General features: G+C 42.9%; 1 protein-coding gene across 4 annotated transcripts in view; it reads right to left on the minus strand.

Moving 5' to 3' along the window:
* Positions 1-25,526, minus strand: part of LOC119647306 (titin-like) — an 85,248-nt gene that overhangs the window by 42,241 nt on the left and 17,481 nt on the right. Inside the window, exon 1 of one of the 4 annotated variants that reach the window (XM_038048218.1) lies at positions 7,443-7,822. The exons of the other annotated variants lie outside the window; for them this stretch is intronic. The gene's annotated coding sequence lies outside the window, so the exon portion shown is untranslated. Of the gene's footprint in view, positions 1-7,442; positions 7,823-25,526 lie in introns of those variants that run through there. 4 annotated transcript variants of the gene reach the window in all.

Raw genomic sequence — 25,526 nt, forward strand, 5'->3', positions numbered from 1 at the left:
TATAAAGTTCCACCTTTCGTGGATGAATATTTAAACCAAGAAAATACAGGAGATTCGTCTCCGGCGCATTGTTTGAATTTATATGGTGAAAGAAAAGCACTGCGTATGTCTGACCTTCAATCGTTTGCGTATGAAGAATTCCGCGCATTTTTTTTAATGGGGTTGACGGCGAGTATCTGATGTATGGAATGAGCAAATATACATAAGAAAACCATCTAGGCGTCATCGGCACACGCGCAAGTTAACTACCTCGTACCTAACCGGCGTATATGCAATGACATCCCGTGCTGGCTAGATACTCGACTTGCTCTTCCTCTGTGTAGTCTTTTTGGATTAGATACTCCGATTACGGCTTCTCCCTGTCTCGAAGAATTAATAGTTTCTGCAGGTTTACCAGCCTCCTCATTTTGAAATGCTGACAAGAGAACCTTTTTTGGATGCTGGGTGAAAATGACCAACAATACTTTACCCAAGAAGAACAGGCATCTTAAGTGCAGTTATTGGAGTATTCTATCAAACAATTGAAAATTAATTGATGGATAAGGGGAAGGGCCTACTCTGACCAACACACTTCAAATCATAGTCCAATGATACGTCGAACTCAGATCTTTCTCGTACTTGCCAGACTAATTGCCATGTTAGCGATTTGTCCTGCGCCGAATGTAGTCCTCTTTGATAGCCTCGAGCCCTATATATCTATATCGCTTACATTCACAGTAATCGTGGCATTAACAACCGACTAGGTGCTCAAAAAATAAGAGTTTTACGCGGCTTGCTTGTTCGCCAAACACAAACCTAATGGAGAGCTTTGGGCAATCATTGTTCGTGCGCTTACAACAGCAACATTCGTCGAATTTAAAACTGAAATACTCCGGCACGAAATAGCATCACGTCCATTGCTAATTTTCCGGAAGTCATTTTTCAAGTAAAAACAATTCGAAATTATCTTAATTTGCAGTAAAAGATCAAACCGGTCAAACCCAGTTATAAAAAGTTTTTTATTATCAATCTTTTACACCAGAAAAAAAATCTTTTATTCGATGGGTTTCATTTCATATGCTGAAATAAAGGGAAGGACCCCCTTTGAAGGCAATGCAAAATTACTATATTCATGAAGTATAATCCACATACCATTCGTTCATTCCTGAGTTGATAAACAGATGATGAAACACACAGGCAGACAGGCAAGGACATATGAATTGTGGCGTTGGTGACCAAACCGAAACCCCGTTCTATTGCCAATGGCCAATGTGTGTAGATAGACTTTTTTGTCTTAATTCAATTAATCTCTGAATATTTTCCGAAAAAAAAAAAAAAAAACTAACAGAAAGTTTACAAAATGGAATATTATGACCTTGTAACGATAATTAGGTGAATAAAATTTGTTTAAAATTAAACAATTGTACATATGTATATGTCGTGGCGCAGTTCCATTCTATGCAAAAATATTTTCTTTTAATATGGCTGTTGGATATTACAGTATATATCTGATTAGTTAATTTGGATGATGAAGTAGTTGTGACTTATGGAATTTGCAGATTCTACCAATTTCATTTTTGATTAAAAGCATTTTTAGATTATTGTGGATGTGCACGTTTTCACCACACTCAGTCGAGCATGCACTACTCGTGCTCAAATCGGACGTCCTCCTCGGTCTCAACCGGAACGCTCCGACCATAGCCTGTCTCCTCGACATAAAGAAGGCTTTCGACTCCGTATGGCAATACGGACTCGCATACAAGCTTTCTGAAGTCCTCCAGTTCCATCCGCACCTCTGCAAGCTAATTCTTAGTTTTCTTGATGGGCGGAAATCCCAAGTCCAACTCCGTGAACACCTCTCCTCCCCATATTCTAGCCCGGCTGGCATCCCTCAGGGGTCAGTCCTCTCCGCTACCCTCTTTTCCCTATTTACCGCAGACCTTCCTAAACCAACTCCACGCTCAAATCCAATTCGAATCCTTCAATACGCGGATGATCTCATCCTCTACACCTCCACCAGAAACATCCCTGCCGGTGAAGCCCGCCTGAATTCCTATTTGAACGAGCTCTACTGGTATTTCACCCGCTGGAAACTGTCCCTAAATCCACAAAAATGCGAAACCATCGTATTCCGTGGTACCGCTAGGATGACGCCGAAAATGAGGAACGACATTTCAACCCTATCCCTGAAGGTCCACAACGACACCATCCCAACCGTCAAAGAAGTCACCTACCTAGGGGTGACAATCAATTCTCGCCTATCCCACGTCCCACATATCACGAAGGCACTGAACCGTGCAACAGGTGCCTTCAAATCCCTCTACCCAATCCTAAAATACACTAGCCCAACACCTCAGAAAGTCAAGCTGTTTTGCTACAAACAGCTTATCCGTCCCCTCCTCGTTTTCGGCTTCATCTTCTGGTCCGACGCTTCCCCTCACCAAATCGAACGAATCCGCTGCAAAGAGCGCAGAATCCTCCGCCATTGCACCAATATATACAAAAACGAAGACTGCTCCAAATACATCTCCAACCAGATCCTCTACGACTTCTCCCAAACGCCCCGCATCGACGCCGTCCTAGCCCGTAATGCCCTCAAATTCCTTGAAAAATCCATGTCACACTCAAATCCACTTATCTCCCAAACCATGCATATCGAGATCGTCGAAGAGAATCTTCTATGAACTCATCTGTCCCCACAAATCCTCTTATCTCTAAAGTCCCGTAACCTCCTTTTCGACCCCGGCGGTAGAGTAATCTTCTACAACGGTATCTACTGCTCATCCCAGTTTTCAAAACCTACCCATCCTTAGCGCCACTCCTAGCTTCCTTTCCCAAACCCCTCCCGCATGCCCCCCATCCCAACCCACATCCTAGTTCCTTCCCTGCCCGCCCGCTTTTATAAAAAAAATTTAATCAATGGAGGTTTTTTTCGACTCCAAACATCTTTTCATATATTTGCCATTTATTCTTTAGTGATAAGTTAGTTTAAGCCATAGATTGTACCTTAGATTAGGCTATGCTGTTAAGGTAGTACATAAGTTAGGTTAATTTAGAATTGTATTTTTATAGGTTAAATAAAAATTGTTGTTTTCGCAATTGTTTTTTTTTTCATTAGAAGCCAATGCTGCATTTCAAGTATTTTGCTCTCTATGTCGATCCTTGCTACTACTACGACTCTGGTACTTGTTCCATTATATTCTGGTATTGTTCACGTTTCATCTTCGGATCAGGATATAATTTTCCGATTTTCCAAAGAAATTCGAGGGAATTGTAGGAAGCTTTCATGCGCGAAAGGTCCTTCTTGGCTCGGGGATAATTTGTGATGGCTTCTACTCGGAAGTATAGTATTCCAATCTAAACGTGCTATCAAAGATTCCATATTCCTGAAATGCCTCAACCCTTGGCGATTCTTTGACGATTGTACCTTGGGCTAGGTTATGGCCAGTTGCTTTTTTGGGTCTATCGATGTTCCTTTTATATGTGCTGTTTACTAGAATTGCAAGGTCTCTCGAGTTGCCCTGCTTTTTTTTTCGTTGATTTGGTGCTCTGAGGTGGCGGGGAGGAAGATGGGGCGGCAACCCTGTCGGCTGAACCAAAGCCAAGTGGCCCAGGAGAATCGCCACGTGGTGGCACCGGGAAGCGCTGTATCGCATTGGCTTGCCGGCCGTGATGCAGTAGGCGAATGCTCCGAGGCCTAGCAAGGGCGATCAGACCCGAGTCTGCACGGGGACTCATCTGAAGTGGCTTCGGTCACGAAACCTTACCAGGGGTATACTGGTACCATGGGAACCGAGGTAGCCCCTGGACTCTTATACTTCAGGAGAATTCCTGTCGTATCTGCGTACAGCTCGGTTTGTTGCGGTTGGCCCCCTTGTGGGAGTTTCATGGTGGCTGTGCTCAAGCGAGAAGAGACCTTCGGGCCTCGACGTGGTGTTGCGTATCAACACGGGTGCCGTACTCCATAGTTCGGTAGAGATTTAGGTAATTCTTGCATCCACCAGTATGAATGCTAAGCCATGCACTTGGTATAGACTGGTACCGTTGCGCTTGTGGTCACAAAATCAATCCGTGCCTGAAGAGGGCCGTAGGATTAAGTCTGAAGACAGGTACCTACGTTAAACACCGAGGACTTCACTTTTCGTTGATTTAAAGTGGAGGTTCTGATGATAATCACGACGCTAGACGCTAGATCGCAAACACACACACTCTCTCTTAGTTAATTCTGTTAATAATTGCTTTCCCTCAAGGAAAAGCCTGGTGCCCAGTAGAATTACTCCGAGCTGAGTCCCCTGCAGCACTAAATTTTCGTCCGAAAGTGTTGAAGAAATCATTAAACTGCTGCTCAATAAGGCTGAATCTTGGCGAATAGTAGTTTGAGGCAACGTACTCTGTACTATCCTCAGTAAAACAAAAATAAAATGCTGAGATCAGAAAAAGAGGTAAATAGAGTATAGTTGGAGTTATCCTACCATGCTAAATCCTACCTGATCTCTCTTGGTGACAGGCCTCGCGACAGGTCGACCAAGAAAATGCATAGAATGTCGTTACAAACATGATGATCGGATTGAGTCACAAGCCTCGGAGAAATGCTAGGGCGTCCACCTCAGTCGATGCGATAGGACGGGCCCCGGTCCTGTCGAGAAATGGGCAAGGGTTCTTGACGCATGGATGGCGTCAGGACGTAAGCAAGTTAGTCCGCACACAACGAACAAAACAAATACGTGTCTGCACGCTAAATGTTGGTACCCTAACTGGAAAGACCGAGGAACTCGCAAGAGCCCTTCGGAAAAGGTGCATTGACATCTGCGCTCTGCAAGAAACCCGATGGTCTGGTTCCAAAAGCTGCGACATTGAACGCGAACGCGGTAAAAATGGCTACAAACTTCTCTATTTTGGTAACCCACACACTCAATATGGTGTTGGTATTGCCATCTCAGAGGGTTTCCGTGATGCCATTAAAGAAGTCGAACGATTTGATGATCGGCTCATGAAGCTCACCATTATATCAGCTGATCGCACTATTCACTTCTTCACCACGTACGCACCACAGACAGGTCGACCTGATGCCGAGAAAGATGCCTTCTGGCAACTTCTCGATGAAAAGACTTGTCACGTGCCTGACGATTATATAATCATTGCCGGCGACCTTAATGGTCATGTGGGTGAAAAGGCAGACGGTAACAGGTGCCATGGGGGAAAGGGGTTCGGAGGGCGCCATGAAGGTGGCGAGCGTATAATCGATTTTGCGGACACCCATGACCTTGTACTTATGAATACATGGTTCATCAAACGATTGTCTCATCTTCCCACATTTTATAGTGGAAACAATAAAACGCAAATCGACTATATTCTCATAAGCCGCCAACATTTTACCACTGTCACTGATTGCAAAGTCGTTCCCTATGAGACCATCGCACCTCAACATCGGCCGTTGATTGCCGTCCTGCGAATTAAGCCACCGATAAAACGGCGTGAGGAACGCACCGGCCCGCCGCGCATTAAATGGTGGCGATTTGGTGAGAAGAAAGAAGAAACGGTCTCACTCATACGATTGCCAACCATTACGAATGTGGAAGAATCATGGAACCAAATAAAAGACACAATAAAGCGGCCTCTGCAACCCTCGGGGTCACCAAGCCGGGTAAGCGGTACATCAACCGAGATACTTGGCTTTGGAATGATGATGTTGAAATGAAGGTCCGTGAAAAGAAACGCCTCTACCACAAATTTCTCGACGATAAAACGTCTGCTAATTGGCAAATTTATAAGAATGCCAACCGGGAAGCAAAGAAAGCAGTCGCTGTCATCCGAGCGAACCATTCCAAAAATCTTTACGATAAACTGGACACTCGGGATGGTGAGAGAGATCTGTATCGACTTGCTAAAAGCCGTGATGAACGCACACAGGATATCGAACACTTCTATTGTGTTAATGACAAGAACGGTACTTTGCTTACCAACCGTCGAGCCGCAACGGATAGATGGCGAGAATACTTCGAGCAGATTTCAACTGAAGAATTTGCTCATCCTCCACTTCCACAATCATTGCCGACATTTGGAGCAGTTCCACCAGTCAGCGCAACTGAAGTCGAGGAGGCAATAAAACAAATGAAATCGGGGAAAGCAACAGGACCTGACGACATCGCATCTGAGCTCTGGAAAGCGAAGAGCTGAGACCCAACACTGTGGCTCAGTGAATTCTTTAACCGGGTTATTCAGGAAGGAAGAACACCATCTGACTGGCAAGAAAGTACCACTGTTCCAATATGGAAAAAGAAAGGTAGTCCAGCAGAATGTTCAAATTAACGTCCAATCCGGTTACTTTCCCATACCATGAAGATTTTTGAACGCATTCTTGACAACCGTATTCGCGATATCGTTGAAATAACCGTGAATCAAGCCGGATTTGTCAAAAACTGTGGAACTACTGACGCAATACACGCTGCGCGGTTACTCATGGAGAAACAGCGTGAGAAGCATCGCCCTCTTTACATTGCATTTCTGGATCTAGAGAAAGCGTTTGACCGTGTACCACACGAACTTATCTGATATGCTTTACGACAACACTTCGCGCCAGAAGAACTCGTGCGCTGGGTTCAATTGCTCTACCACGATCCGAAAAGTAAAGTTCGAAGTATGGCGGGTGTATCAAAACCGCTTCGTGTCTCTGTTGGTGTTCATCAAGGATGCGCCCTCTCACCACTCCTTTTTGTTCTTGTTATGGACACCGTCACACGGGATATCCAACGTCCAGCGCCCTACACACTGCTTTATGCAGATGATGTTTTCCTAGCATCTGGTAGCAAAAATGATCTTGAGCAACTTGTTCAAAAATGGAATGATCGCCTCATGCAACACGGTCTCAGATTGAATTTAAGCAAAACAGAATTTTTGACGACCGATCCCCATGAAACAGGCACAATCACTGTCAGTGGCAGTGATCTGCCCAGAACTGAGCGATTTAAATACCTCGGGTCAACGCTATCAGCCAATGGAGAACTGCGTTATGAAACTGCTTCACGCATTAACGCAACCTGGATGAAGTGGCGTTCCACAGCTGGTGTCCTTTGTGATCGACTTATCAACGAACGTCTCAAATCTAAAATTTACCGCAATGTCGTCCGTCCAGTCGCTCTCTATGGTTCTGAGTGTTGGCCGACCATAAAAGACAATGAACGACGTCTTGCGGTAATGGAGACGAAGATGCTACGTTGGACTAGTTTTGAATCGATTACTGCCACTTTATGATTCGACTGGTAGTTGTAGATGGCAGATACAATTCATATCATTCTTTGTGCCTTTTTCGGGAGAAAAAAACTCTTGAATACCTGTCGTAAGTTGCATCATTTAACCGAGAATATGCAAACTGCTTTCCTCTTAAAGGGTTTCAAATGCAAATTTGCAATGACTAGTATGTATCTATCTCTATAAATGTGTAATAATATCTAAAACCATACTACCATAGAATTATTTGATGACTCGACGATTCACACACAGGGTCCACCATACAACAATAAACAATAAATTGCTGGGTATATTGTCTGCACAATTAGTCTAGAGTCCGGGATCTGCAACCACTCTCCTTTTACCATATGATCACAATTTAAACGAGCGTAAACTAGTTGACATCGAAACGAGCCAACAACTCACTTATCGCGCCAGTAGTTTAGGAAGTTGACACTTAACAGAATTTATGAAAAAATATCATGCGATTTATTGATTGAGGTAATAACAATTAAACACAGTAAGTGATTCCGCTAGCCGGGCTAGTTGTGAGTCACAAGCAAACACGTAACACTCAAGAGGAATGGTGGTGCACAAACGTACATTTACTCATGCCGATGCCAACTATTGGCTTAAACTCGGTATTCGTTTTGGCCTGCAGCTTGAAGCTAGCACGAGTTGCCTACTAAGCCTGGCCTAGTGCTATCGGCTCACTACATTCAACAATCTCTAAAATCATTGTACTGAAAAAGATACGAAATATGCATGGCAGAAGAAAAGTGTACTTTATTCTTCTTTCGCATTCAGTCTTTTCGCCTTTTTCACTTTTTTTAATCGAAACTGCAAGATGCTGACGAATAAGTACTAAAACCACGAACTGAAACAAGAAATGAACGTTGATTAACATTGCTGAGCTGTTTTGAAAGTCCGTTGTGTTCAACCAGGTATAAAGAGACCAGCATTCAACATACTATTTGCTATGACCGACCGACAAAAGTAATTTCTGGAAAGTTTTAATTTAAAAAAAAAGAGCAGATATGAAAAAAGAAAATCCAGGTTAGCCTCTTGCTACATTACGTTTTTATGGAGCATGAGAGCGAGAAATTCTCCTGATCACGGAATCAATGGCAAACACAGTAGTCGTTCTGGCGTTGCTGGTAATTTGTTTGTTTTCTGCGAATTTCGTAATAGCGTAATTTTTAGCAATCATTACGATTCATTGCTCTAGCCGTAATTATGATTATCAAAAGTCACGGGGCTAGTCATGCCGGTATGGTCGGAGTGGGATCATGATCGCAACCTCCACCGACCCAGTACCATGATTGCACGGATCGCGAATGCAGATACCTTGGTGGATAATGTCAGCTCGGCTTCTCTGTTGGGAAATTTGGAGAAGTGGGTGTGGCATTGAGTCGTCTTCATCTACATGCCGTACTCAATAATTTAGCCGGGCTGATGATCACGCCGATGACGCTCGCGCCGGCTATGAGTCACTTGTATCTTTTATGTCTTCCAAATGCGTAGATGTTTTGCATTGAAATTTTCCATACGTTCAATGCCGAGTACTAAACATAAGGCAACATTACTCAGCCAGTTAATTATGGGCTCGAATCTTTCGCTCCAATAGGAAGCAATTATCGTATATTCATGACGAATCCTCAACTGTTTATAGATTGGACGAAATAATTTTAGAATAGCTACTCTTCTTCATCCAAACGAATCATTCGCTAATAATACCACAATAAAAATAATAAAAAAAAAACAATAGGCCGTTCATCAACTTCGGCTTCCAGGCATACATGAAGAGGAGCCAGCGAATGTATGAAATTCCAATTGCGGTACAGTATGAAGAGAAAATATATAACAGTTACGCTTACGCCATTCAGATAGCTGGCAAGAAAGCAAGAAAACGTGATTTCCGTTCCGCAAAAGCAATTTTACGCATACTCGTATAGCGAACATCGTCGTCACTGCCATTTCGAAAGAATCGAGTCGAAAAATTCAAGTTCTGTGTTCTTTTTTGTCCTAGTCTGAGCAGTCTTACAGAATATTACATTTCATACCCACACTTGCATAAATTCATCCAGACCAAAAACATTTTCCCACAAAAGAATGGAAATGATAAGCTCTTCGAGCAAATAACGAATGGATTATCGTTATTATGATGATGATCACGATGATGTCAGAGGGGCTTTATTTTTTTCCGCACTTAACTCCAATTAACTATGTGCAAAATACAACTGCACACAGGGAATGTTTGCCGAATATTTGTTATTATTTTGCTGCTCGCAAAAAATAAGCGCATGCAAACAAGAATGCACTCGAATATCACAAGTTTTAGATAACTCTAAGACTTTGCTCGCCGCCCGACCCAAATGTCTAGTTATTTCGCCACTAGTTTCCATGGCCTGACAAATCATGAGAAACTCCATGAGCTCGTGATGGGCCGTTGCCCACTTTTAGAAGATTCACAAGATTTGAAATTAACGACCCTCATAGCATGCTACCAGTCAACGTCCAACCCAGTTTTTATATAATTATCTCAAGATTCATTCGGGGTGGAATCAAGATCGTTATGTGAAAAAAGAAGGTCCCTTCCAAGATAGATTTTGTGAATTTTGCAAAAATTAACGGTATGCAAACTCTCTTTGAAATGATATCTGCTAATGTTAATCATGCAAATGCCTGAGAAGCAACAGTCCGTGTAAAGCGAAGTCGAAAAGCCAAAGAGATAAGACAAAACTTAGGAATGTGATGTTTGAGGCAGACAATTTTTCGAGAATATTGTGCATCCAGCCTTTATTTATACTACTTACCACATATTAAAAAGTAATAATTTAATTTCTCAATGTACATATGCGGAAATATGTAATGGGAACATAGTGTAGAAAAATGACTAGCCCAATAAAAAGAATTATATCAGTTTGGAATAATTATGATTAATGGAACCTGTGCTTCGAAAAGTACTAATCGAGACCTTTAATTTGATACCCCACATGACTATATTTGATGAAAAAAAATTTTACACCCCCCTTTTGCATGGATGGGGACCCCCCCCCCCCTTAAGTTCAAAGTAAAAGAATGTAACTCACTGTATGTGTGAGTGTTCACAGTTCCCACCTTTCTACCAAATTTGGTGTCAATCGCTGTAACCGTCTCCGAGAAAAATGCGTGTGACGGACAGACAGACAGACAGACTCTACGATCCCAGTTGGGAATACAGTCGGTCCAGGAGCGAGATATTCTACGGCTGAGGAAGGCATATGGCGGCACACAAACTGCGTCCATAAGCCTAACACTTGAAGCGGCCAAAAGGGCTATCAAAGCTAGTAAAGTTGGGATTGGCTGGGTCGTCTGCCGACTACGAGAGCAGATAACTCTGAAAAGATGCTTCAGATGTTTGGAATCACGCACGTGGCGAAGAAATGTACTAGCGTCCACGATAGGTCCGACCTGTGTCGTAAATGCGGAAATAAAGGCCACATTGCAAAAGCCTGCGAAGAAAAACCCAATTGTCTGTTCTGCAGGCAAATAAACGACATTGACAGCGCCCATGTCCGGTGTATAGGAAGGCGATCAACACTATGCGCAAATGAGGTTCCTACAGCTAAACCTGAACCATTGCCAAGCGGCTCAGGACCTGCTCTCCCAGACGATATTCGAAAACAAAATCGACGTTGCTATTATCTGCGAGCAGTACAAAAATCTAGACAGTGGAGTATGGGTCGCGGATAAGAGCGGAAAGGCAGCGATATGGAAATGCGGAAATCGGGCCATAGAAGGAACCACCAAGATCCTCGAGAATGGCTTCACTAGAGCAAAAATAGGCGGAATATCTATTTACAGCTGCTCCAAGCCTTACGACAGAGGAGTTCCATTCTTTGGTGAAGAGGCTACCAACAGACGCACAAAACCATAGTCCTAAGATACTGGCTGGAGATTTCAACGCATGAGCTGACGAATGGGGCAGCAAAGAAACGAACGCAAGAGGACGAATATTACTCAAAGCTCTTTCTCGTCTGAATCTTGTAGTGGCTAACATTGGATGCGTGAACACTTTTCGTAAGAGAGAAATGGGGTCCGTGATAGATCTCACTTTTGTTAGCGATGTTTTAGCTAAGGATCTGCAGTGGTATGTCAGTGATGAATATACACATAGCGACCACCAGGCCATCATTTTTGAAATCAGACATGGAAAACGAATGAAACGGTCTCGGACGAGAGCTGAAAGGTGGGCAGCTAATAGGTTTGACGAGGAGATTTTCGGAGAGGTTCTACAGCAAAATACAGCGCTTGAAGGAAGCGCAGAAAATAAAGCTCTGCAGATTGGCGAGAAGTTGCGACGAGCATGTGACGCATCCATGCCAAGGTATGTTGTATCACAGAAGTGAGTTCCGAACTTTTGGTGGAATTCTGAAATCGGAGAATGCCGCAAGGCCTGCCTCAAGGCCAGAAGGCGCAGTCAGCGAAATAGAAACCGATCTGGATACGAGCAATTACATGAAGAATATAAAAACGCTCGGAAGAAACTACATGTGGCCATCATGAAAAGTAAATGCGAACACTTTAAGCGACTGTGTAATGAAGCTGACACGAACCCCTGGGGTGGCGCTTATAAAACCGTAGTATCGAAAGTTAAAGGCAAACGCTCCCCACCGATCTTTTCCCCTACTCTGCTTGATGAAATAGTAACGGATCTTTTCCCACAGAATGTGAGTACCGCTAACCTTCCCACTGTCGAGATAGACACCGCAGATGACAACTTCCGCGGTAAGCGAAAAGGAGGTCCTCGAAGCTGCGGATAAAATTGTTGGAAATAAATCACCTGGCTTGGATAGCATCCCCAATAAAGCTCTCAAGGCAGCAGTGAAAATAGCTCCAAATATGTTTGCCGAGGCGTTCACCACATGCCTTAAAGAAGGAATATTTCCTACACAATGGAAGAAGCAGAAATTAATTCTAGTCCCCAAGCCAAACAAACCTTTGGGTGAAGCTTCGTCCTACAGGCCGATATGCCTTCTAAATAATACTGGCAAACTATTCGAACGAGTAATCTATAACAGATTAATTCGAATTGCCGAAAAGGATGGCGGTCTCTCCGAAAATCAGTTGGGTTTTCGAAAGGGGAGGTCTACAACGGATGCACTTGTCCTAGTAGCTAACACAGCTAAGACCGCACTTGACGAGGGCAAATGTTGTGCAGTGATTACACTTGATGTGAAGAATGCCTTCAATTCCGCTAGATGGAGCAAGATACTTGAGTCCCTAATTAACTTAGGCGTGGCGAAGTACCTGGTGCGTATTGTTGCCGACTTCCTAATCGATAGGACTCTGTGCTGCGAATCAGATGAAGGAATGAAATCCTACCAAACGACATGCGGAGTTCCACAAGGGTCTGTCCTAGGGCCACTCTTGTGGATTATTATGTATAACGGGGTACTGACCCTAGACCTTCCTACTGGTGTGGCCTCCATTGGTTTCGCGGACGATATTGGTGTGACGGTTGTTGCACGCCTTCTCGAGGAAGCCGAGCTCTATGCAAATGAAGCAGTCTATGAGATTAAATGCTGGTTAGAGAATGCTGGTTTACAGCTCGCAGAGCATAAGACGGAAGTAGTACTTATTACCAAGCGGAGAAAGTGCACTTCCATGAAGATCAAATTTGGAACGCAAACAATTTATTCCAAGGCTGCACTTAAGTACTTAGGTGTAATGATTGACCAGAGGTTGAATTTCAGATTGCATGTGGAGGGTGCAGCAACCAAGGCATATAACATCGGAGCGCTGGTTGCGAGAATGCTACCAAATATAGGTGGCCCAAGGCCTCCTTATTTCAAGGGTGGTCAGTTCGATCCTACTGTATGCAGCCCCAGTATGGGCAGATGCACTGGAAAATATAATAAATAAGAAAAAGATTGGAGCTGCGTATCGCATAAGTGTACTCCGAACATGTTGCGCTTACAGAACAATTTCTAATGAAGCAGCTTGCGTGATAGCAGGAATGATCCCGATTGAGATTCTGGCGAAAGAAGTACGATCGAACGTACCTCACCGGAGAATCTCCTGCCCGTCGGCGACAGTTTGCACGAGCTGAAACTATCGCGGAATGGCAAGAGAAGTGGGACGAGTCAGAAAAAGGCCGTTGGACTCACAAAATCATATGAGATATCCGGAAATGGATCGAGCGACCTCACCGCGAAGTAGGTTTCGACCTAACTCAAATCTTGAGCGGACACGGAGGCTATCGAGCATATCTGTATCGATTTGGGCGTGATGATTCGCCATATTGCCCACAGTGTGCAAACATTCCAGAGGACGCAGAACACGTCTTTTTTCACTGCCCCAGATTCGAAACCCAAAGGGCTACATTAGAAGCTACAACCGGGGAGCACTTTACACCCGTTTTGTGTTTACACAAAACCTTAATTAACAGCACACAACATTGAATGGTATTGCATTTTCACATCGAGGTTGATAACAACGCCTTATAAACCATAAAATGCCTACTATGTACTCCTATAGCATGAATGAATCTTTATCACTTACAATGAATCCATTTACAAGCAATTTATATACCTGTATATGCAATTCTCAGTAAAAATCCACCTGAAGATTGAGATTTGAGTACTCTAATTACGTTGATACCCTCTCAACTTGGCCTTTTTCTTGCGTTCACAAGTGCATTCATAAATTGAAAAGTATTCAACAACTTTGGGAACGATATGCTCATATTCAAGATACGCCATGCGATTACATACCTTGACAAAGGAGTCAACGTGGCTAAAACCACTAGGGTGATCTGGATATCGAGTAAGAATAACACATCGTTCAATAAGTCCCGGGACTAGCGTAGAAATGGCGCTAATAATGCCATTTATATACCAAGGTTCAGAAGTACCAACCTTCAGATAAGATGTGTCAAAATTTGATGTAATTCGAAACATAACCAAGAAAGCTATAGTGGTTAAACTGACGCTACCTTTGCAATCATGAAAAAATGGACCAAAACGAGTTTCGTGCGTTGATAAAACATTGTTTTCTAATGGGAAAAAACGTTATCCGGACTCTACTCCGTCGGAAACAACCATTTGTCGGTGGTTTTGGACGTGAGTCCAGTCTGGAGCTCGTGAAAGTACCGTCGGGTTTTCTAAGAGAATCCAACTTGGCCGACTCATCCTTTTTCAGGACTCTGCACAGCCTTGAAGTCTCCCTTTCGCCTTCCAGTTCCTCACAGTACGCTCTAAAGGAGTCTCGTTTCGAGCACCTCACAAGCCTCTGATATTCACGTTGTGAGTTCCTGAAATTTAACCAGTCTTCGTTCTTGTTACTTTTGCAAGCACGATTTAGAAGTCGTCTGGTTGATTTCCTGAGTTTTTGCAGTTCTCGGTTCCACCAGGGAACCGTTTTACCGCTTTGGCCTCGGGAAAAAGGACAAGTCTCCTCATAGCACTCTGAAAGTGTGCAGTTCAGAGTTTTCAATTCATCTTCCAGCACCAAAGGAGTCCTTAGTCGCCTAGGGAACTGTACTTTATTGCCAAGAAGTTCATTGAACTTTGCCCAATCCGTTTTCCTAGGGTTCCGTCTTTGTACTGCAGCCGTTGCGTTGATGAAGTTAAAATGATGATATTACATCCCCATCCGAAAAGACGCAGAAGGGATCAGAAGGCCAGTAAAACTTGACGCACGAACGCAAGGAGGCTGCTCGATAATGTAGGTGTGTCCAATAAAGTGTGCAAGAGGAAATTACCCGCGACTCTATTCACCACAGCGAACCATTGGAACGCAGAAGGGCACGAATATATCAGTACCATGGAGTGATAATAGGGAATGCCGTGCCGCGAGACAAAAGCAAAAATATCATAATCATAAAGTCGGATGAATGTTGGCGGAAAAATGTCCTTTCACCCGCGACGTTGCCGAAAAGTCTTCCTCCCACTCCTTGTATGAGTGTTCCTGACATCAGCAGGGGAGGGCTGAACCAATCTCATAGGATACGAATCCAGAGACTTACATGCCTGTACATGCGCAAGTTCAGGGCATGAGCCAAACACCAAAGAATTTTGACTTGAAACACGGGTCAGAAGCCAGAGTTGGAATTTGGCCCACTAAGTAGTGAGATTGAAAAGTTTGATTGAGTAATTTACAAGACCGGAGGGAATCTGTAATGATAGCAACCTTCTCTTCACCCATCCCAAGAGCCACCTTGATGACCATGATAAAGCCATTTGAGTGTGCATTTGCCCCATTACAACCTAATACGTAATATATGCATACATGTATTATGTTAGAATATCCACTTTCGCGTGATATTGACATTCAAAGTCTAAAATTGGCACAGAAACGGCAACTTTGACCTGCCATAACTTTGTTAATAATAGTGCGATCTTCATCAAACTTGGCAGGGTCATGCTCTATGCTATAGCCTACTTTGCTCTTTTCATGATTCAAGGATGAACTTAAGGGGGTTTGCAGTCAATTACTAAAACTTGTAGTAATATACTATTAGGTTGTTGCAAATGAAATGTCGGATTTTTCAATGAAGTGAAGTTAGTTATGATTTTAATGTTTAAAACTGCCACAAGGTGACTCTGGTGATATGGGATAATTGAGTATAAATAGTCGTTCGTTCGATCAAGGAGTCATTTCAGTTTCAATCGTCATTGAAGTTCCAAGTAAAACTCAAAGAAAAAAGCATGGAAGGGAGTCAAAAACGTCTACTTTTTCTATATGAATTTAAACTTGGTCACAACGCAGCGGAGGCAACCAGAAACATTTGCAGAGCATTTGGAGCTGACGCAGCAAACGAACGAACGACACAGCGGTGGTTCGAAAAATTCCGATCAGGCGACATGACCCTTCAAAGTGAACCTCGTGGACACCCAGGACCATCGATCGACAACGACGAGTTGCGTTTGATAGTGGAATCTGATCCCCGATCATCGATTCGTGATATTGCAGAGAAAATAGGCGTACACTATTCGACAGTATCTCGGCACTTACAACAGCTTGGAAAGGTGAAGAAGCTTGATAAGTGGGTTCCGCATGAACTCAACGAGCAAAACATGGCGCTGCGAATGGAAATATCCAGTTCTCTACTCAACCGCAACAATCCCTTTTTGCGCAGAATAGTGACATGCGATGAAAAGTGGATATTGTACGGCAACCGTCGCAGATCAGCGCAATGGCTAGATGCCGATCAGCCTCCACAACACATGCCAAAACCGAGCCTTCACCCGAAGAAGGTAATGGTAACTGTTTGGTGGTCTGCATCTGGAATTATTCATTATTCGTTTTTGGAGCGTGGTGAAACAATTAATGCAGAGAAATATTGTGCCCAACTTGATGAAATGCACGAGAAATTACGTGTTCAGCGGCCTAGATTGGTCAACAGAGATGGAGTGATACTGCTCCATGATAACGCCCGACCTCATGTTTCCAGAATGACGGTCCAAAAATTAAATGAATTACGATATGAGACTCTTCCTCATCCACCATATTCACCCGACCTCTCGCCAACCGACTACCACTTTTTTAAGCATTTGGATCACTTTTTGGCGGGGAAACAATTCAGCAATGAAGTAGCTGTCAAAAGTGCCTTTGAAGAATTTCTTAGCTCTAGAAACTCAGACTTTTACGAAACTGGAATAAATGCCCTTGTATCTCGTTGGGAGAAGTGCATTGAAGCTGCTGGTTCTTATTTTGACTAATAAAATTAATTTTCATAAAAGTTATAGTTTTTTGAAATTTTACTCAAACATCCGACATTTCATTTGCAACAACCTAATATTATTAACTTTATTTGAACAGATATCGGTATGGAGGGTATTTCGGAGCCTAGGCATCATATAATGACAGCCTCCTGATTTTTTTCAGATTTTTCGGTTGGGTAGTTTCTGAGAATGGGTCCGTTAAAGAAATGATCACTTTCGACCCCCCGCAATCCCCACCTTCCACCTTTCCAACTAAGCCCGGCTTCGGAAACTCATCGAGACCTTTCATTTGATACCCCACATGACTATGTTTGATTAAAAACAAATTTACACCTCCATTTTGCATCAATGGGGAAGGATTCTTAAAATAAATCCATTTTTTTTTGTCGCCAGTCACAATCCGATGCAGAAAACATAATTTTTTTTTGTTGCTGGCAAGCAAGATTTCGCATGTTTTTTGGCGCCGCTCCATCTACCTATCGTTCAATTCATGCGGCACCTATTTTCCGATCTTTTGAACCTTACCCATTGCACGTAGACGCATGGAAACGGCTTGTTTAGAGACACCTTATTGCTTGGCGAGCATTTTCTGCGTTTGAGTATCGTTCTCGTCCAAAAGAGCCTCCAATTTGTGGCCGATTTTCATGCTCCTTATCATTCAAATCGAAATCGCTATCTTTGAACCGATGGAACCAGTCTCGGCACGTTTTCGATAGAGCATTGTCGCCGTAGGCCTCCACAAGCATTCGATGCGATTCAGCGGCTGATTTCTTCAAATTGAAGCAAAAAAGCAAAGCTTCCCGCAAATATTTCTTTCGGGAACTAGACGTGATTATTGAAGAGAAAAAATATGTTTTTGCTAATGATATTGACTGACAATTGTTTTGACAAATGTCGTACTAAAAAACAAAAAAATATGGCGTGCTCATAGCAGCTTGATACGCTCGCTGACGCCATTTGTGAGCCACCAACGGATTTAAGTTTGCACACCTGGTAAAACGACCTCCAGATTTAAGACCATCGGCCAACCTACCACAAGCAGCCGCCACGTGGGCCATGCCACAGGTTCCTCCCAAATCATAAGACAAGGTGGCCTGAATCTTATTTCAAATCACGGGAACTTCATTGGGAACTACAGTGTCAAACAGGCTCCAGAAAGACCTATAGATCAAGGGCTCACCATTGTCAGCATCTGGGTTTTGTACCACCAGATTACAGATTTTAGGATTCCCTTCCTTTAGCTTGAGAAGTTCTTTGGTTGCCAAGAGGGATCTTCTGAAACGGGGCGACGGCTCCTTAGCCAAAGCAAAAATCTGATGTAAGGAGATGGTTCTCGTCAGTCCCAGGCATGTTCTTAGAATACAAGTATGATAGATATAGAGTTAATCTTAGTTTCAAAATATCTGGGTCTAAGGTAGGCCTATATCGAGATTGATGGCCTTCTGGGTTGTGAGGTCCCAAGTGAAACCAGTTACAATATTAATCAGCCTGACGGCATTTAAGGTTTTCGGAATAATAAAGTTGAAATGATCTCTGACCGAGCAAGTCCTCGTTATCCCCCTGCGTGTGATTATTAACTTTAATGAGCAAGGGTGTGTCCCTGCTTCACTTAAAAATTGAGATTTGGTTGTGTTGATTGATAGACCCATTCTACGGGATTCAACAACAAAGAAATAACAAATATATAACAAAATAGATACATTGACAAATAAGTTCAATGCATTTCAGACTTCTCCCATTTTCGCGATGCGCTTATCATTTTTCTCTTCTCTAAGATAATCGTTGGCCCCATTACTATAAAGGCAGTAGAAGGTAAAGAGGGAAGTATAAATCTACCCGATCAATTTTTTTGATTTTATAATAATTTATAATTTATTTATTTATAATCGACTCAAACTCATCAAAATTTCGAAGGTCCTCACTCAAATTATCGTTGCCATTAAATATAAGGTTTCGCAATGAATTATGATTTTCGATTCGATTGCAAACGACGATTCTTCAATTATTGATATTTGTTCAAAAGTTAATATTTGATAAAATGAAATTTCCTTCCAAAAAAGGCCATAATACATTACCTCCATTGTTGGCAAGAGTTCAGATCGACTTGATAAATACAGAAAAAATAATACCCCAAGAAATGTTTTTCTAAAAATAATAAAGATAGCTAAAAATTCTGTCAACAGTGGGGCTGAAGTTAGAACTCTTCTATTTTTATAGTTTGCAAAGAAGTGTATGTTCAATAACAAGAGCGAGCATTGACACCATCGCCCAATGGAATAGGCATTCGATTTTGCTAAACATTCATAAGTGATTCAAGTAAGATTCATTGTATGAAATATAATTTCTTCGTGACATTGAACAGCACTTCGTTTTGTATCAACAACGCTTCTTCTGCCGTCTACTTTAGCTATAATTCAGAGTAAGATAAGAATCGAAGCAATTCGTCAATTAAAGATTTTGCCAGAAAAGTAAATAAACTTGAATATGTATGTTATATATGCAACTTGTTACTTCAGAAGGATGCAATCGTCAAATTTCTTAACGTTTTATATTTTTAAAATCGAAGCGGGAAATAATAGCTGGTCCTTAGTTAGTTTAGTTAACTGGGGGAAGCCGCAATTCCGAGCACTCAGGCCATTATTAGGCCCATTGTACTATCCCCGTAAGTTGCCTATTCAATGGCTTCCCGCATACGGTGCGAATCTGAGAACATTCTCAAGAGGCAGAGAGTGCAGATTCCTCATTGAAGAAAACCTTGCCAAGGTGTCTTCGTCTGAGATCTGAGGATGCCGGGCAGCTGCATAAAAAGTGCAGGGCCGTCTTCTCCTCCTCCTCACATTGGCTGCACACAGCCGAAACCACTACCCCAATCTTTTACATATGGTAGTTTAAGGGGCAGTGTCCCGTCAAAAGTCCTACTAGGGTTTTCATGTCTCACTTCTTAAGGGACAACAAAAATGCCGCTCTAGTGGCCCTAGGCTCCTTCACAAGGATTTTCGCTTGGTGGCAAGTGTCCAAATTTCTCCACTCGGTTGCGTGAATCCTTGCAATTTCACCCTTCAGAGTAGACTTGACAGTAGATGTTCGGATTCCAAAAACTGGTTCTGGCCCCACCATTGTGGATCCAGACCCTCGGCGAGCCAGTCTGTCAGCCTCCTCATTACCGGCGATGTTAGAGTGCCCCGGCACCCACGTCAGGAATGTTTCGTTCAGTCGGCCAAGTTTCAGCAGCACCTGATGACAACTCCACACCAACTGGCTTGATATGTTGTTGCCATTTAGTGCTGATAATGCTGCCCGACTGTCGGAACAGATTCGAATGGTGCGACCCCTCCATTTTTGTTGCAGACATTCTTCTGTTGCCAATGAAATGGCATATATCTCCGCCTGGAATATGGTCGTCATTTTTCCAAGGGGTCGGGCCAGTTCTATAATCGAATTCTCCGAGAACACACCTGCACCCGATCCATCCTCTATGACTGACCCGTTGGTGGAGATTATTAGGTCTGTAATCTGAAAAGACTCATGGCCACTTATCGACCATTCTTCTCTTTCGGTGATTACGACAGTGTATGTCTTTTTAAAGACCATCTGGAAATCATATGGTCGATCGGCATCAGGGCTACCGAATGTTTTTCAAGGAATTTCCAGATAGACGCATGCCCGTTGTATTGGCCGCCTTTCCACACCCCAATGGTATCGAGCCTATATGCGTCGTTGGCCGCTTTCCGTTTCACCTCCAAGTGAATGGGGGGAAATTTAGGATAGCATTCTATTGCAAACAATCTAAGGAGGTGATATTCGTGACTGCATGGAATTCTTAGTCCGGAGGAATTTTATTAGTCAAACGAGAGTGTGATATTTGAGTTATGCCTTAATAAATCCTTCGTACGTTGTTGAACAGTTAGCTTGTTGCCCACCAAATAGTCGAAGTTGATTGTTTTATACTCGTAGAGAGCTGTTGAGATGTAGTTAGGCTTGCTGATAAATATCTCCATATAACTTTTAATAAAAGATTATCAGAGTGAATGAATCTTCCTTTGAAGTATACATCACGTTGCTCACGATTTTCGGGGTTTCAAATTTTAGATATTTGTATACTTCTATGATCATGCATATGTACATATATATTTCATTGTATGTGGAATGATTCACTGTCATTCGATATTGTAACTGAGTGTCCAGAAATAACTCCGATACGGCGAAGTACTGTGGTCCGCTTCATTTCGAATCTTTTTCAATGAGGTCCTTGGTAGAAAATGTTCCAATAGAAGAAGTTTAAAATTTGATCGATTGCATTGTTTTATCACTGCTACTACTATTTAGAAGGAACATTTCACATCGCCCAAAATACTTTTATTGAGCTATCGATTGAAGATAGCAACGTTTATCAGACAATTCTATTAATAATTTCGATTCATGTGTAGACAATAAGAAGTTAGCGAATTACAAATCAGAACATTTTACCGGTTTGGCCACTTTTCTTTATTTGAATTTTTCTTTGAAATTCCTCATCATCTGTGAAATTTGAACAGTTGAGAGCATTATTGCCGCTTTATGCTAGAAGTTTGGACAATATATTTGTTAACATCTTTAATTCGATTGAGTTCAGTCAATCTGCATTAGAATAAATCGGACACCACTGTCATGAAAGAAACAGATATTTATTGCTTCTTAAGGCAATTGGTTTGGAATCCATAAAATCGCTTTTGAGCGTTCATCTGCTTAAGTATTCCAGCAAGTGCCGTATGTTTTTCATATATTCCCTCCTCAAGATGTTTATTCAAGCTAATGATGAGCGTTGAGAGTAATTGTCTGCACGAGTACTATGTGGCCCGCCCATAGATCGAAAATGATTCACATACGGAAAAAGACAATTTGTAATGCACTCTTCGGAATCCATAAAGGCATCTGAGTTGCTTTTGAGCCTTAACTAGGAATGACTTGCTCAGGGTTTGTTTCTCTTAAACAATTATTATTACCATCGAATGTTGAAATCAGAGGAATTGGTCGATATTGATTGATTTATTTAAAAAAGCAGATATTTGAAATTGATTATAAAATGTTGGTGAACTGCAAATAATTCCTGAGGAATATTCGAAGCATATTCTAATCCTTAGTGGTCACAGTGCTTTTGAAGATCCCAGGTTTTATCATGGGGTGTTTGATTATACGTATATATAGCACATCGTTCAATAAGTTCCGGGACTAACTATGAAAACAACATTTTATCGGCAGAATTCTTTATTATTCATGAACAAAATCTCCTTCAAGGGTTATACAATCATTCCAACGCTTCTCTAACTTTTCAATGCCATGTTTGTAGAACGATTTGTCTTTTGACTCAAAATGAGCCTCAGTAGCAGCGATCACCTCCTCATTTGAGCCAATTCTTTTTGAGATCCGCAAAGAGCCAGCAGTCGCTGGGGGCCAGATTCGGCGAGTACGGAGGATGAGGAAGCAGTTGGAAGCCTAATTCGTTGAATTTGGTCATCCTTTTGATTGACTTGTGGCACGGTGCGTTGTCTTGATGAAAGATGACTTTCTTCTTCTTCATGTGTGGGCGTTTTTTTCGCTATTTCGGCCTTCAAACGATCCAATCACACCATGTAGTAGTCGCTATTGAAAATAGCAGCCAACAGCAGAGTCCTCAAAAGAGATGAGTCGGCGAAGTTGGATTCTCTTAGAAAACCCGACGGTACTTTCACGAGCTCCAGACTGGACTCAGTACAGACCCTCCTAGAAGTACACCACCCGGGAGAACGGGTGAGAGAAGTGGTAGGGGGAGAGTTGACGGTTCTTGCAACCACTTCAACACGCAAGCGTTGCAAGGGGAACTGGAACACTGCGAAAGCGGTTGTTACCCAAGAAAAGGTGAGAGCTGCCATACTGTCCTTTGAACATTTCAAAGCACCTGGCATGGATGGCATCTATCCGGCAATGCTAAAGGAGGGTATGGAGCATTTAGAGCGACTTCTAAGAAATATTTTTCGAAGATGTCTTGCTCTGGGCTACGTGCCTTCTTCTTGGCAACAAGTTAAGGTAGTTTTCATACCGAAACCTGGGAAAGATGACTATTCTAATCCAAAGAACTTCAGACAGCTAAACTTGACTTCATTCCTGCTGAAAGGTTTGGAGAGACTGGTGGAGCGTCACATTCGTGGAAACGCACTTAGGTCACACCCACTTAGTGAAAACCAACATGCTTACCAACGTGGAAAGTCCTGTGAGTCTGCTCTTCATTCTTTGATCACAAAGATAGAGGATGCAACTTTGAATGGTGAGTACGCGATGGGGGTGTTCGTGGACATTGAAGGGGCTTTTGATTGTGCGCCTTTTCAAAAACTTTGTGATGCCGCCAGAGTGCATGGTATTGATGATGCTTTAATTAAGTGGATCCAGGCTATGCTAACGCAAAGATTGTTGTGCGCTGAGGTAGGGGCGATCGCTACCTGACTACGGAGGCAACGAAGGGCTGCCCCCGAGGAGGTGTGCTTTCGCCGCTTCTGTGGAGTATGCTGATCGACTCACTGCTTTGCGAACTGCAAAATTTGCCAATACACGCTCAAGCTTATGCTGATGACGTGGCTGTACTTGCTGTTGATCGGGATCTTGGAACGGTATGTAGGAATATACAGCGTGCCGTTGATTTGATAGACAGCTGGTGCCTTAGACATGGTTTGTCAGTTAATCCAAATAAAACCACAATGGTTTTATTCACAAAAAAGAGAAAACTGGATGGACTTTGTCTCCCTGAGATGAGGAGTACTACCCTTCAACTCTCCGAAGAAGTGAAATATCTGGGGGTCACTCTAGATAAAAAGCTTCTTTGGAACAAACATGTAGAGGTAAAGATGAAACGAGCTCTCACAGCTTATGGGCTGTACAGACGAACCTTCGCCTCGACATGGGGACTCAGGCCTCATGTGGTAATGTGGATATACGTTGCCATCATTAGGCCGATGTTCGTATATGCATCCGTAGTGTGGTGGGTTAAGGTGAGACCAAAAGGTTTTCACCGTAAACTAGCCGCTGCAAAGAACTGTTTGTCTGGGTATCACTGGTGCCATGAGCACGACATCCGGCGCAGCTCTGAATGCACTACTCAATTTGCAGCCCCTGGATATATTTATTCAAAGCACTGCAATGAGAGCAGCTCATAGGCTAATTCGATTAGATCGGATGTGGGGGGCACAGAGCATTGGAAGAGTTACTGAGAGGACTGAATCCAGTTCTTACAATGCCTTCCGATTCTCGTGTCCCCATATGTACATCTGTTTGGTAGAAGATATGTAGTTACCCTGAAGCATAGAGAGGACTGGGAAGACTCAGAGGAATGCGTGGCGGGATATACGGAAGTCTTCTACACCGATGGCTCAAAAACAGAAGAGGATTCTGGAGCCGGAGTCTACCTTTCGAATAAAAACGAGAAGTGGGCTTTTCCTTTGGGACAATATGCCAAGCCGAAGTTTATGCGATCCTAAGGGTGGCAAACTGGGTGATTGACGAGCGGTTGAAGGGCAGGCGCATCGTAATCTGCAGTGACAGTCAAGCTGCACTGAGGGCATTGAGCAGTCCTTTGATCACCTCGAAAATCGTTCAGGAATGCAGAAACCGTTTGAACTCTATGTCTAGATTCAATACGGTGGAACTACTCTGGGTACCTGGTCACTGTGGCATAGAGGGAGATGAAATCTCGGGCGCTTTAGCGAAAGAGGGGTCAATCTCCCCTATGCCGGGACCGGAGCCAGCAATTGGGGTATCAGTAGCATTGGCTAAATCTGTTTTCAAAAACTGGGAACAAGTTTCCCATAATGACAGGTGGCAGAGCTTAAATGCTGCTCGACACACCAAACTTTTCCTGCCAGAACCCAACATACGTACCGCAAAGTTTATTCTGTCGAAAAGCAGGAGGACTTGCAGGTGTATTGTGGGCATTCTGACAGGCCATAATTCACTAGCTGGGCATATGTTCAGAATAGGAATTACCGAAGATGATACGTGTCCCTCCTGTAATGAGGAAACGGAATCCACGGAGCATTTCCTATGTGAATGCCCCGCCTATGGACGCATCAGGCATCAGATCTTTGGTGCCGATGTTCTCCAATTGCGACGGGTAGCATCACATCCACTAACGGAAATCCTGCGATACGTTAACGAATCCGCAATATTCGGTTAGACGGGGGAGGCGAGTACAATGGGCCAACACGGCCTTAGTGCTCAGAACCTGTAGCTTCTCCCCCACCATACACACACACATGACATCAAACAAAATCAAGTCACTCCAGTCTTTCAGGACACAATACATAACACGTTAGAAACACAAATTCGAAAATATTTTTCCCAAGATCAAAAGTGTCTTCAAGTGGACTATTTCCTCATTCGTTCAAGCTAGAGAAAAATGACTAACATATTTGCCAAAATTTCATTCACCACGTTTTTCAGCATAGCTCTGCTGATATACAATAGTGAAAGCTGCGGTGGTGCTGCTTTTCCAGCGAAACAGCCGGTAAATTACACAAGCGCTGCTTCGAATGCATTGTCTGCTGACAGTAAAAAATTGCAAAAATTTAAATGCGCTCTACAACAGACTCTACTTTACTCCGTGCC

The sequence above is a fragment of the Hermetia illucens genome, chromosome 1 (genome assembly GCF_905115235.1).
Source record: "Hermetia illucens chromosome 1, iHerIll2.2.curated.20191125, whole genome shotgun sequence".
In the NCBI taxonomy this organism is placed as follows: Eukaryota; Metazoa; Arthropoda; class Insecta; order Diptera; family Stratiomyidae; genus Hermetia; species Hermetia illucens.